This window comes from Brachyistius frenatus, unplaced genomic scaffold, assembly GCF_029030835.1.
Source record: "Brachyistius frenatus isolate BFR_SWC_R1_liver_20210118 unplaced genomic scaffold, ASM2903083v1 Contig_50, whole genome shotgun sequence".
NCBI classification, from domain to species: domain Eukaryota; kingdom Metazoa; phylum Chordata; class Actinopteri; family Embiotocidae; genus Brachyistius; species Brachyistius frenatus.
In genome coordinates, this window is record NW_027210649.1 from 229793 (window position 1) to 243532 (window position 13740).

Below are 13740 nucleotides of genomic sequence, written 5' to 3' on the forward strand. Positions count from 1 at the left end.
GGGAGGGGAGGGGGGAGGACGGGAGACAGGAGTAATATGAGGAGAAAAAAAAGACTAAAAAAAACATGAACAGACAGAGTAATAATAACAGAAATAAATAAAAGAAAAGAAAAGAGAATTCCCATGCTTGGACTGTATGACCAATGCCAAACCCAGGCAGTCGGAATTCCTTTGTGGCAGCTTCTACCTCGAATTAACTTTTTTCCTTTAGACCGCACACATGGATGATGAAGCCGAGAGAGGAACGCTGTGGCTTGACTGCTTTAAAAGCGATCACACTGGTCCACGGGTTTAGTGAAGCAGTAAAATGAGGTTTCTTCATGCAAAGCCAGCCCCCTCTTCATCCACTTGAAAGATGTAACAGAGGTCTTTCAATAATTAGTATGCAATGGCAGAAGGTATGATGAAATTGATGCTCACATTAGAGTCGACGCAAACACAGCAGCGGGCAGCCGGAATATTTCCTTCGATCACCGAAATCTTATGAGGGTGGAGGCAAAACACAGGGTCGGGTACTTGGCAGTCGACCTTTCTTTGCCAAACAAAACAGCCCTGCTGCTGCTGTCGTGCTGCTCCCCATACACTGCATCAGCAGTGGGGGGAAAACATATAATCATACTCCTGCGAAAAACTGCAATAACAGGAAAGAGAAAAACGATAAAAATCGACTGTTTGCTACCCTCGAGAAACTGTAACCAAGGGGGGAAAAAAAGCCCCATTCAGCATTTCATCAGTAACATAAATAGGAGCAGCTGGGGCAGACTAACATGCTGAAGTGGGATAATTAGGACACTTGGTGGTTGGTTGACTGCTGTTTCAGTCTGGCTAGAACCGACTGGAGGGTGAATGAGAGAGTTTTCCCATTAGTCTGGAGCGTTATACTTCCGCACGCACCTACATCATCCCCAAGCCTACACTGCGTATCCTGCGAGATCACAGAGGCAGAGCTGGTTAGTCAGCTGTTCCAGAGCCTTTTTTGTTTTCATAAAGTAAGGCAGTGCAAGTGGTGTCACTTCGCTAGACCTCGTTCTGGGCACACAGCGCCCCGCACTTCGACGAAAACAGTCCTGCCTTCCTGTTCCGTCCCCTCCCTTCCAGCTTCCTCTCCGCTTCCTGTATGACTCAATATCACAAGAAAGAAGTATGCCAGACCTCCCCGTTTCTTCCTTTGTTTTGAATTAGAGGCTGGGAATGCGGTCTTTCAGTGGCACTCGGACCCGTCTGACCTTGATGAGTCACGGTCAAGGTACCGGCCAGTTTGTCCTCGACAGGCATTTACACTGGATATCTTTTTAGAGATTGTGTAAGGGTCACCTTAGTTTACCATTTTTATAGTGATTGTGATGGGAGACATGTAGTTTGTTCATTTTTCTGTCACTATAGTACTGTATAGTGTATGTTATTAGAGGCCTGTCGCGTCCACGCAGATATGAAATATGGACCTTTATGTTCATTTTTGTCCATTCATCAGAATCTACAAAAGGAGGGAAGTGACGTCCCTGGGGGACCGCTCGGATGGGTAATGTGTCGGCATCTAGGGAACCATATCTTGCAGCGCATCAAAGGAAGTTACAAAGGGGATACAACACAAACCTTAGATTGTTCCCGGATTTACTGGAAGTGCCGCAAGACGGTGTTCTACCTTCTGGACGGACAGCGGTGGTGAGATTTGTGTAGGTTTTAATTGTGTCATCGGACCGCACCGTCTCGCCACACTTCACCAGCCATCAAACTTTGCTTTTGGGGGCTTCGTAAGGACAGTTTGGATCCATTTATTTAAGTTCAGGCACTTTAGGAATATTAAGATTTTGGGGGTTTTGGGGGAAAATTCGGTTTGTAATTTGTGCGATCGGGTTGGTGTGTGTGGGTCACCCTCCCGGGCCTTTGTTTGTCAAATTGCCTAGTTTGATTTTCTTTAATATATGGCTTCTTGGCAACCTATTTGTGTTCCTTTTGTTAATATATGATTTTTGTTGGGATTATGGTGAGGGAATGGTAAGTTATTTTGTTTATTTCTTAGGTTTTTTTCGTTGCTTAGGAGGTCAGCTGGTGGTCTCCGTTTCCGGCGTATCAGGTCCGTGTGTTCCTTTCGAAATATAGCGTGGTACTTCTCCTCTTAAAGGTCTTTAAGTAAGGTCAGTTGTTACAATTGGTCAAATGAATTCGATATGTGAAATCTTATCACCACTTGAATCAGAATGATCAATATTTTATCTACACATGGCTTCTCATTGGGATGAATTATCAATGTTGTTATCTTCCTCAAGTGCAGTCAAAGCTGGTGAATGAAACCTCTGTGTTGCTGAAGGTTTCAGTTAAATGAAGTCATACATCCAGCATACATCCAGGCCGGTAATATATGTTAGATAGAGCTGTAATTCTGCTTCTAAATCTCCCCGTTCTCTTTCATTTAAAGACTTTCCCTGTAAACAGCTTTTATTGCCAAATATTACAAGCAGCTCAGATATCACATTATTTATTTTTTGTTTGCAGCTCTGGCATTGTTTTAAGGTAATTGCACTCGGATAGTGCAACAATGGCTCCTGCAGTTAATTCAGTCTGGCTGTCCTTCTAACTCTAGTTTTTCTTCGCTTTCCAGTTTTCTGATTGGTTGCTTCAAGTAGCAGCGTACAAAGACAGGTGGGGTTGTTTACCTTGACACAGAGCTACTGTACATGCTCATCGCCTCGGGGAGCCGGGCGAGCAGACACGCCGCGTTTCAGCTTTTTCAGACCTTAAGCCATTGAAGCTACTAATGCTTTGTACGACACATCCCACAAACACTGTAGCCTTGGCAAAATAAACAAAGGCAAGGCGTCCTTTATCGGGGCTTGTCAACGTCTACACAAGGAATCCATGAAAGATTTACGTCGTGGTGAGGACGAGTGTGTGTGCGTTTGTGCGCACTCCAATGATAAAGACGGGGTTTGGGTACTTTGGATGTATTCAACGGTGACATGTAGCCCGGCAGCCCCTCCCTGTTTTAAAGACGCCGTTAATTTTCTCTTTTTGTTTGAGGATGCGGAGCTGAATGCAGGCCTGAAAAAAAAAAACCAAAAAACACAGGTGAATGCAAAAATGGGCTGACATTTCCCAGCATCTGAGCCACATGACAGTTCCCCTCTGGCACGCCTCCACCCAGCTCACTGCGTCTAACTCTCTCTCCCTCCTCCACAACCCAAATAGACAGGAAATAATGAAGAGAGCAGGCAGGAGAAATGGGTGGAGGGCGGACGCACAGGAGGCAGCACTGTAAACTGCTAATCACCGGCACAGGAAGAAAAGACAAACGAAAATTCACATTTTCTTCTTCAGTAATCTGTAAAGATTTGTGAAGAAACACATTCAATAAAGAGACTGCATGTACAAAAGCAAACTGTTTGTATTCAACACTATGTTCGCTAAAATAAAGCCTGAAACATTGTTCATGTTTTGTAATAAAATGCAAATTCCCTTCACCTATTCACCCCTGTCAGGTTGAACATGTTCTCTGAGAAATGTGGGGGAGGGCTCGCGGCAGCAGAGGCAATGAGGCTTGTACAAAGTACTTAGCGGTAAACATTGTACCTACAAGCTCAGAGATGCCGTCTGCGATGAGAAAAAATATTCTTAATTCCCGGCTTTACTCTTGCTCTTACTGTAAGGAGACTGAGGAGATGAAGGCATGTCTGATGAGGCAGTAGGATGTCAAATATCCTTTGAATGCACCTTCTGTGGTTAATGGCATTATCTCCTTTAGTGTAAATCCCTAACTGTTGCAGATTAAGACAAGAAAGGATGCTCATCCATTGCTTTCAAGTACAAACCTGCCCAGTCCCCTTGCCTTTTTCACTCTGTCTACTTCCTCCCCTCCCTTCTTCTGCCTCTGCCTCCCTCAGGCATGGCAAATGTTTCAGCGCAGTCATATTTAATCAACATCCTCTCGGACAACGCAGGGATTTCAAGTCCTCTGCTGCTGCTGTAAAAAAAAAAAAAGGCTTGGCTGTCACACTCAGAATAATTGTCTTAGATACCCCGGTTCATTCCCCTTAAACGCTACAGAAAAGACAATACCCTCTGACTTCCATCACAGCTGATGTGTGAACATCGTAGCGGGTTTTGATTGTGTGTTTTCGCGTGGCGCGATATCCCATCATGTCATTTACTCGGCGCTGATCATTTTCTTTGTAGCGAACATGAAGACGCCGCTGTCATGTTTCACATTTCATTGGTTGTGACAGAGGAAGAATAATGTGTCTGTCTGGGCGAGCTCCCGCTGTTCCACCCAGTTACATGCCGTGTTTCCCTTTGATAGCAAAGGGCACCAGGAAGCGAGAGTGTTGGTGAAACATCAACATCAAACTTCCCCCTACGAGAGATTCACCTCGATAATATAAATACTGTACAGTACGATTCACAATAGCCATTTTGTTGATTTCATTTGATAAGACAGGCTCCTGTGAGCATGCAGGGGGAAAACAGGATTTATCATTCCTCAGTGCCCCACACATTCCACAAACCCCTGTGCTTATGGCGTACAATCCTATAATCTTAAAGGTCGGGCCGAGGTCAAAATCAACAACAAAAGCAATTACACTCAAAGTGTTATTACCGGTTTTGCCCCGAGCGAGTCAGGAAAGTAGCTTCACGTCCTCGCAGACTATGTGTGGGCATTATGACAAGCTGCCTTCCTGTTTTGTTTTTTCAGTACCTTTCATTCCCTTTCCCCCCGCCGGCTTCAGTATGTGGATGCGAGTCATGTATTCATGCATAAACATAAATGTTATCCAAGAGGAGAATTCATTTCCCTTGGCCTGGACACTATAAATCACCTTGGGCCAAAGTAAAGAGTCTGGAGTTGCAGGACTGGCGGCAGTAGCTCTGGTCTAAACTTTTTTTTCACAATAAACCCAAGATTCCTTCAGCCTTGTACCTTCACCAGTTAAAAAAAAAAAAATCCACATCAACTCCTCGTGTTTTTTTTAGCTAAATATGTGGTTTTGTAAGAAGAAGCCGACTCAGTCTGTGTAACTGTTTGCCTTTTATGCCTCCATCAACAGTGCGGGGAAATAAGACGCCACAGTCAGACACGTTCCGTGTTTTGAAGCTGTGGGAGAGTTTCAGCGTCTTTCATCATCAATTTAGCACAATTTACTATGGTCTACAACAGTGGAAAAGTTAATCAGGAGGATGTGAGAGAGAAGGAACGAGATAGCAGAGGAAAGGGGGGGAGGACTTTTCCAGACAGAGTTTTTCTGTTTGTTATCTAACCCGGGAATGAATTTGGAGGGCCTTATTTCCTCTTCTGCTGTCTGCTGAGAGCTGAGGAAGAGTTAAAGCTCCTGCCTCACACCGAGGGAAGCTATGTGCCCCAGATGAGGCCACGGCTGACTGCAAAATAGTAACACTGGAGACAGCACAAGAAGTGCAGGTATCTACCAAGCGGCAACCAACAGTGACGTCAGCTATTGGTTTGTGAACGGCTGTAATGAAACCTCGAGTTCGGACTTTGGCTGTTGCCATCTTGCTAGTTCAGAGCGCTTTGGAAGTGACCATATTTGGATGAGCTGGGAGGGGGGCGAGCGGGGGCTCTGACTCGATCAGATTGGATACCCAGCGATACTACTTTGCACCCATCGATAGCCGTAACCTGACTCCACCACAGGCCTGTCAATCAATCAGACACGCCCCCAAAAAATGTCTTTTTGAAGCTTATTTTCTAATTAATTACGGGAATATTTCCAGATTGGCCGCCAGAAAACAAATAATTTCGACGAGATAGCTCGTGGAGAAATTCTATTGACTTCAAATTTAATGAGACCAGTTGAATGGGAGTCTGCGGAGCCGGAGGCTTTTTGGAGCCAACCTCTAGTGGCACTCGGTGGTATTGCAGCTTAAGGCACTTCCGCATCGGCCACACGTTTCAGACCAGGAAGCTACGTCCACTTTCATATACAGTCAAATAGCAGCCTTTGGAGGCCGACAAGAGAAATATTAGTGGTGTTTTGCTTATAAACCAGTCGGAAGAAAACACAAAACAATAAACATAAAGTGAAATAAATTAATGTGACTACAGCGATTACCATTTCTAGACATGAATCAATCTGGTATGAAAATAAAACTTTGCTTTGAAGAGGCTGGTTGAGGCCATAACAGCCTCCTTTGAGCTGATAATGGTTCAACTTGTAATTGGGCCTCGGTTTATATAGTAGAGTGACAAAGCTGATGTTGGCCGGCCTCCCCTACCGCACATGAGCAGACTAGACAAGCAATGCGTGCTCCCCTTTTTCTTTTCTTTTTTTTTTTTTCCTGCAGTAACCATGGCGACAGTGGCAGGCAAGGGCATCCTCATCACCAGGGGGCAGTGTGGGCAGCGCTGCTCGGTGTTGCCCTCGCTGCCTACCCTGGCGTCTCCTCTTCTACACACACACACACACACACACACACACACACACACACACACACACACACACACACACACACACACACACACACACACACACACACACACACACACACACACACATGCACACACACACACGCAGTCAAGCACAAATTACACACACACACACGCATGCACACACACACACACACACACACACACACACACACACACACACACACACACACACACACACACACACACACACACACACACACACACACTGTCATCTGCTCCTGACAGCTGCCCCTTGGCGTCTAACACACACAAGCCCCCTCCCACTCTGCCTCTCTCTCCCGCTCCCTTTTGTTGCTCACTTATTGTCGAGTTTCCACCAAACAAAAACGCACATCCTCCCATGACACCAGCTAATTGATTATTGATGGTGCCGGCTAAACTGACTTATATTCAAATGGATGTGAAAGAAGAAAATGGTAGAGACAATGCATTCAGGGCCTTTCATGAAAATGAAGTAAGTCAAGGTATTTGGATGTAAAGCCTGACGCCTTTTCTTGTATCTCTTTTTGTTGTTGCTGCTGTCGTTTGATAAGCTGCTCGGGCTGCAACGGGGCGACCTCGGCAGAACGAGCTACCAGCTGACAGTGTTTGAAGAAAAAAAAGAAATCACGAGAGCCCTCGTGGCTTGCTGTGGTGACAGTCGGACTTCCAGCCGGTGTGAAGATCGGCGACAAACAAACAGCCAGACTTGTTATTCTGCGGCCGCCCGTGCCAGGATTCCTGCCCTTATCACCGGCATCGCCTAATTTTGTTACACGTGGTAAACATAGGATGGCTTGTGACAGCGGGGATCAGATAAAGAGTGAAAGTGCCCGGGCAGGAGGGGATGTGGAGATGGGGCTGAATGCCTAAACAGGCTGTTGTGCGAAGGGGAGAGACTGATGATTGTAGCGGAGTGGATTGAGGCACTAAAAGAGTGGCAGAGGCGAGGGATCTCATCCCATGGAAATGTGTCATGAAGGCAGTTCTATTAACATCTTAATAAAGGCTTCCCAGGCCCTGGAGAGCCCTCGCGAGCAGACTGCCTCCTCTACTGACACGGGGGGCCCTAACCCGCTCTCGCCGCATGTCAACGAGAGAACATTTAAGTTGTGCCAGTATCGCATTGTGAGGGTGTTAGGCTCCCCCAAAGGAGCAGCCTAAATGCCTACCCACAAACATGCTCCACTAAATTCCTTTATTCTCCCTTTTCCCTCGACTTTCATTGACTGTCCATTTCTCCATCTGTTGGATTTAGTGGCCCTACAAAAGGCTTTGTTTCAGCAAGCTGGCAAGCCTTTAGGGCAGCAAGAGTGCACGCTGGGGTTCATTGCTAACTTGCTGCCATCAAGAGAGCAGGAGCACGGATCTGGACGGGCCGCGGCGGCACCAGGCAGAGGGACGACTGTTAACCGTTCCCTGTTGGTCCTCTGGTGAGACTGGCTGGAGTCTCTCTGGGAGCTGCGGACGCGCACGCACGCACGCACGAACACACGCACACACACACACACACACGCGCACGCGCACAAAACGCCCAGCAGCTTGACAGGGATGGGAAAACAAACTCTCTCAACAGCCATATCACAGGAAAAACTCCCAGCACGGTATTTTCTTCCAAGTATACTGACAGCATTAATACAGACGAGGTCAAATCCAGGTGTACGGCTGGATCGTGTATAAAACACTAGAGGGCTTTTAATTTGAAACTGATACAGGAAGTCACGGCATCAGTCACTCAGCCACTAACTCATCGACAGACGTTCACATTTATAAGGCCGGCCAGCCAAAAAAGTACAGACTCACTGTGTACCCTGGAGAAAAAAAAAAAAGAAAAGAAAGAAAGAAAGAAATGCAGAGTGGCATTGATTTTTGCACTCTGCGCTATGTGTTGCTCATACTGGGCAAAGCTGCTACTTAACAATGTAGTGGCCTGTAGTCATCAATTTAAAACGGTTTCAACGATTCAATAAGTCACTGAAGGCTACACGCACAACTACTCAAGATGATGAAAACGGCTACAGCAGCATGACTACACCATTAAATGTAGCCCTGTGGTGTTTCCCAACATCTGCTATTGTGAGGGAATTATCAAAGAGTAATGCTGCAGCTCAGATCTCTGGTATCTATTTGATTAGAATATCTTTACGAGGGGATGTGCAGCACAAGAATTTACTCGTTGGCACAAAGCAGAAGGACACATTAGATGTTCTGTGATGCATCAAGGCAACATTTTAAACAAATCTATTTCAATAAAGGCCCACAGGAGGTTTTTTTTTGGACAAAGTAAAGGAAAAAAATATTTTCTTAGAAAAAGATCTAACATTCATTTCCAGCGTGAGAGTCGGAAAATCAATTTGCTTCGCCTTCGAAAGTAAGTTCTGCTGCTATCATGTTGTGGAAACTCTCCAATGTCAGTTCCCAATTGTAGCCCGCTGCTCGGCCAACATGAGTATCAGAGTCATTGCTTTAAAGTTGAATCATCTTTCTACGACATGCAGAGAGAGCCCGGCTTTCTATAGCTCCTCCACTCCTGAGTCAACACACAACAGCTTAAACGAATGTTTGTTAGGGTAATGATCGCCTAGAGAGACCATCTCCGCGGCTGGAATCTGCTGCTTGAAGCATAACAGACAGGTAGAAAACTCAAGTTGTTTACAATTATTATCCAGAGGCGAGGCGGCAGGCGGGAGACGATGTAAATTGAGCAGCCCGGTGAGCGGATGAAGAGAACAAGGCGGTTTGTGATCTCCTTGCTTTTCGCCGAAGCCCAAGCGTTGTCAGACTAAAATGTTCTCCCCGGCTGCACTCCACTTGATCACTGTCACCGCAGATCCAGATCTATCTTATGTCAATTCTCACAAGCACACACACAAACTCTCAAGAAAAACATTCATGTGAATAGCGAGGCCTGGGTGAGTAGAGCGAGCGAGCGTGCGTGCGTGCGTGTGTGTGTGTGTGTGCGTGTGTGTGTGTGTGTGTGTGTGGGGTCAAAGAGATTGAGATCTCTGTTGTGACAGCTGGACAGTTGAGAGGTTCAGATAAACAGCCCATAGTGAGGGAAGACAGGAGGCCAATTGCATTAAAACAAACACTCAGTATTTGAACACTTCAGCAGACAGGAGAGGGAGAACGTACATCGACGGGAGAACGAGTCGGCGAACTCGCAAAAGCATCGTTATCTGCATGTGTTCACGTGTTTGTGCGTGCGGAAGCAAAAGACAGTTGGGATGGTGCGGGTTGCTGTAAGGAGGTGGTGGTGGTGGGGGAGGGGGGTTGTATGTACGCGTGCGTGTGCGCAGAATACACAGCCGCTGAGCACATTTGCAGTATTCACTCATTAAGAAATAGGTCAAGGATTCTGCCTGCATGCGCAGCGACTTGTCAAAATCTCTCAAGCTAAACTGTGGCGAGTCTGGCCGCCTTAAGGGAGAGAATCCGAAGAGCGGCGAAGCGGCGCGCTGTTGCGAGTGCTGGTGGTGACACGGCACGCTGAAGAAAGGCAGTAGGCAACTCATTCAGCGGCAAATTACGCAGTTAAAAAAAAAAAAAATAGAGTTAATGATGTCAACGGGCGGGGGGGGGGGGGGGGGGGGGGGAGTCTGCGTGCTCGCATTGTGGCCCGATGATGAACTCTTAGGCTCTTCGCTCTCCATCAACAGAGGACGCTCTTGAGCCGGCGGAGTTTGTCGCGGATGCTGAAGGATGCTGATGGCGGAGGCGGCGGTAGCCGTGGCGACGGTGCAGAAGATTAAAATGCTTTAGACACACTTCAGACGATCTACGGCGTGCGTAAGAGGACCGGCTCCACTTACGCACCACGAGAGGGGTCGCTTATCTGAGCAAAGCAACTCCAAAAGTCAAGATGAAACGTTTGGGGTAAAGACTAAATCCCAGGCAAGTCGGACTCGCAGTAAATCCAGGTAAAAAAAAAAAATCCACTATTAAAGAGAGCCTGAATATTTTCCCTCGGGGAAATCTGCCAGTCCTGAACAGACTTGTGCGAATCACTCCAGCATCAAAAACGACTACGTAGAGAATACCTTCTTGACCGCACAGCATCACCGTGAATCCAATCAAAATATTGCAGTCCCCCGCAGAGAGGTGAAGTGGAGAGGCAGCGCGCGAGAAACATCAACAAAGCTCCGTCTAAGTTTGTCCAGTCGAAGCAATTTCTCTCCAGCTCGGCGAGGTTAACCTTATTGATTGGATGAATGTGTGATGTTGTGGTTCTCGGACGGCGCGCCTTCAAAGGCATCACTTGAAAGCGATTCATCGAGCAGAATTCTTAACATCTCTGCTTAAATCCTCCATTATTTAAAAAGAGAACATTTCGTCTGCTTTCAGGACGAGTCGGGACTATCGACAACAGCAGAAGTTTTCTTCACAAAGATAACAAGTTAGCAGAACTACAGATTCTGTACACCAGTCACATTGCAGCTCCAGAGAAGCCGACGGGTCAGCGAGACGCAGGCGCCCCCCCCTCCCCCCCCCCTCCACCCTAGCAGGGAGTGCTTCCGTTTTTCTCCATTATATTGGAGTTAATTAGGTGAATATAATCAGCATGCGATAATCAAACCAATGCTGAGTGCTGGTTTGTTCTTCCAAAGGCAGCAATTTCCACCCTGGTGGTTGCTTTGGGGGTCAAACTGCTGTTTCACTTTGAGATGGATATTAAAATAATTATGTGAGTGGGTCACGCTTCAGATGCACATAAAAAAGAAAAAAAACAAAAACAAGAAGGAGCGGGTTTTGATTGCACGGGCAGAGGGTTTAATATGCTAACCATCAGCCGTGGCAGATGTAAGTTATTTTCATGCAAATGGAAGGCAATTTTCTACTTAAGACAACATTTATTTTCTTTAGAGTCATTGTCATGGGCGCTTGCTGCCGGAGCACTGGCAGCCTGACAGAGAATGAAGATTTGTAGGTGCATCTGCTGAATTGGACAGATGAGGTCTCGAGTCAATCTGGGATCCTAAACGGATGCCAGTTGGTGACAATATATCACATCGTCTTTTGTTAGTTTGTCTCGTTTTTGGGGCTTTTTTTTTTTTTGGGGGGGGGGGGGGGGTTACCACTCGAGAAGACAACGACGACAACTGTGACAGAAAATATATCGTATTTAGAGAACGTGAACTTGACCAATGACCTCATGAGACCAAGTCAAAGCGGATTTATTTTAGAGAACATAAAAAGGAAGATATTTAAAAGTGTAAAATCCCCCAAAATCTACTTATGCTTCACTTGTTGCAGCGACACAGCGATCCAAATCTGTAGCACAACACAAACATATTACATCTAAAAAATGGTATTCTTTAAATGCATATATCCTGCAGACACTCTGTAGAAGAGCATGCCTGTGTAATTACCAGCAAACAATCGCAGTCAGAAAATAAAAAAAAAAAAAAAAAGCACTAGACAGTCCAGCACTGTGATGACCGCGAGCGACAGGACATAAAGACTCTAAAAAAAAATAACTTGTCTGGTCGGGTAACTTCATTAAAAAAAAAAAAAAAAAAAAAACTCGCACAAAGCAGAAGAATCTAAACAAGCAAGACAATCTGAAGCATCTTCTCTGCAGACAAGTTGCACCTCAGTAATTCCGCTCCATTGGGAGGCAGCTCCATTCTAATGAATGAAAACAGAGCACGGTGGTAGTAATAGTAAAGCATCCAGATCAACAGCTGTGTGCGCAGACCGCTATAGGTTGGAGAAGCCGTCTCCAACGCGACCCTGAGCTGTTACACGCACACAGACAGTGCATCGTATTCATGATCAACAGCTCATCATTTATTTAGGCGTCAGCGCGTGAGCCGTGGCAGTCACGCAACGCTGAAACGGGCTGCTACCTCTGTTCAGAGCCCGCAGCCCCAGAATGAAAAATGTCTCTCTTCAGTTGTCTCTCCGCAGTGTCGGAAATTAGCCCTTTACGCGGCAGAGCGGCTGCTCTCTCTCTCTCTCTCTGTGGGGTTTTGTAGCTCGTCTTGACAGTCATGTGGGATTCGAGTAAATATTTGCAACCCTGTTAAAAAATTTTTTAAAAAAAGCAGCAAGATTTTTTAGCCCTGAATGGTCCCGATCATCACTCACCTCCTCATTTAAACTGGATCTCCCGGTTATCCCGTTCCCTCCAGCGTCTGCTGTCTTCTGGGTTTTAACTGATGCGCTTCACCCACATCCAAAAAAAAAAAAAAAAAAAAAAAAAAAAAAAGGTCTCCAAATGCCCTACCAGGACAAAGTCTCCCTCCTTTTTTTTTTTTCAGTTCGGCGTCCTTCCGGGGGCTGCACGTGAAGGTTAAGGACGAGCCGGTGCCGGACTGGCCATAATCCGCCGGTGTGATTTCAGCAGCGTTGGTTCAGCTCAGACCCGCAGCGTGGCTCTCTCTCTCTCTCTCTCTCTCTCTCTCTCTCTCTCTCTCTCTCTGCCGGACTCCCACAGACTAGTGGCTCCATCAATGTACAGTAGTGTGTGTGTGTGTGTGTGTGTGTGTGTGTGCGTGCGTGCGTGCGCGCCTGCCACTGGCACACTGCGCGTTTAAACCCAGCCCCCTCACACTCCGGCTCATTACGGTGTTAACTGTTTCCGCCCAAAGAAAAACACTCATGATAAATAAAAGAAAGATATATTTAGGCATGACGCAAGAAATCACCCTTAGAGCCATATTTAGGATTATAATGAGGAAACTTATTTTTTAAAAATGTGGAGTTTTTGTAAATATTACGCCGTATGGAAATTTGCAATGCAATCCCCCCCCCCCCCCCCCCCACCTGCCAAAATACACTTTGCTCACAGAGCAGCGACACTGAAGTTTTCTAACACGTTACGCAGCCAATGATTTACAGTTTGGAAAATGTCTCCACGCAAAAGGGCCAATTACGTTCCCGCTATTCTCTTCAGAAATGGCTGTGACCGACTAAACTGCTAAAATATTGATACAAGTGGATAGTATACATCACATTTATGAGAGGAAAATGTTCTTACCATCACAGAATTTTTGTCTTCGCAGCTCACGGTGAACACAGTCAGTGACATGCTCTCATCCAACTCTGTTTCTGTTAGAATACTGCCATCTATGGGTTCAACTGGGAACTACATATGCTCACATGCATCTCTCTCTCATTGTCTTTCTCAGCAGCTTGTCTGATTTCCTCATTTTTGCATTTTTTTTTTCTTTTGTTTTATATTTCCTGTTGGATCAGCACTCTCCTTTATCTCTGTTTTTTATCTGCATCATTCAACAGTGAAGCTGAGCAGCTCTAAAATGTTCAAACTTTGGAGATAATAATCACAAAAACTATGAGTTTTCAAATCCTTAAAGCTT

At 45.9% G+C, this 13740-nt stretch overlaps 1 protein-coding gene across 2 annotated transcripts in view; it reads right to left on the reverse strand.

The window, feature by feature from the left end:
- The window catches only part of plxna2 (plexin A2), a 192531-nt gene extending 179078 nt beyond the window's left edge, over positions 1-13453 (reverse strand). The window contains exon 1 of one of the 2 annotated variants that reach the window (XM_069704184.1): positions 13401-13453. The gene's annotated coding sequence lies outside the window, so the exon portion shown is untranslated. Of the gene's footprint in view, positions 1-12508; positions 12673-13400 lie in introns of those variants that run through there. The other variant, XM_069704183.1, reaches the window with a different exon arrangement.
- Between the last annotated feature and the right edge of the window lie 287 nt (positions 13454-13740).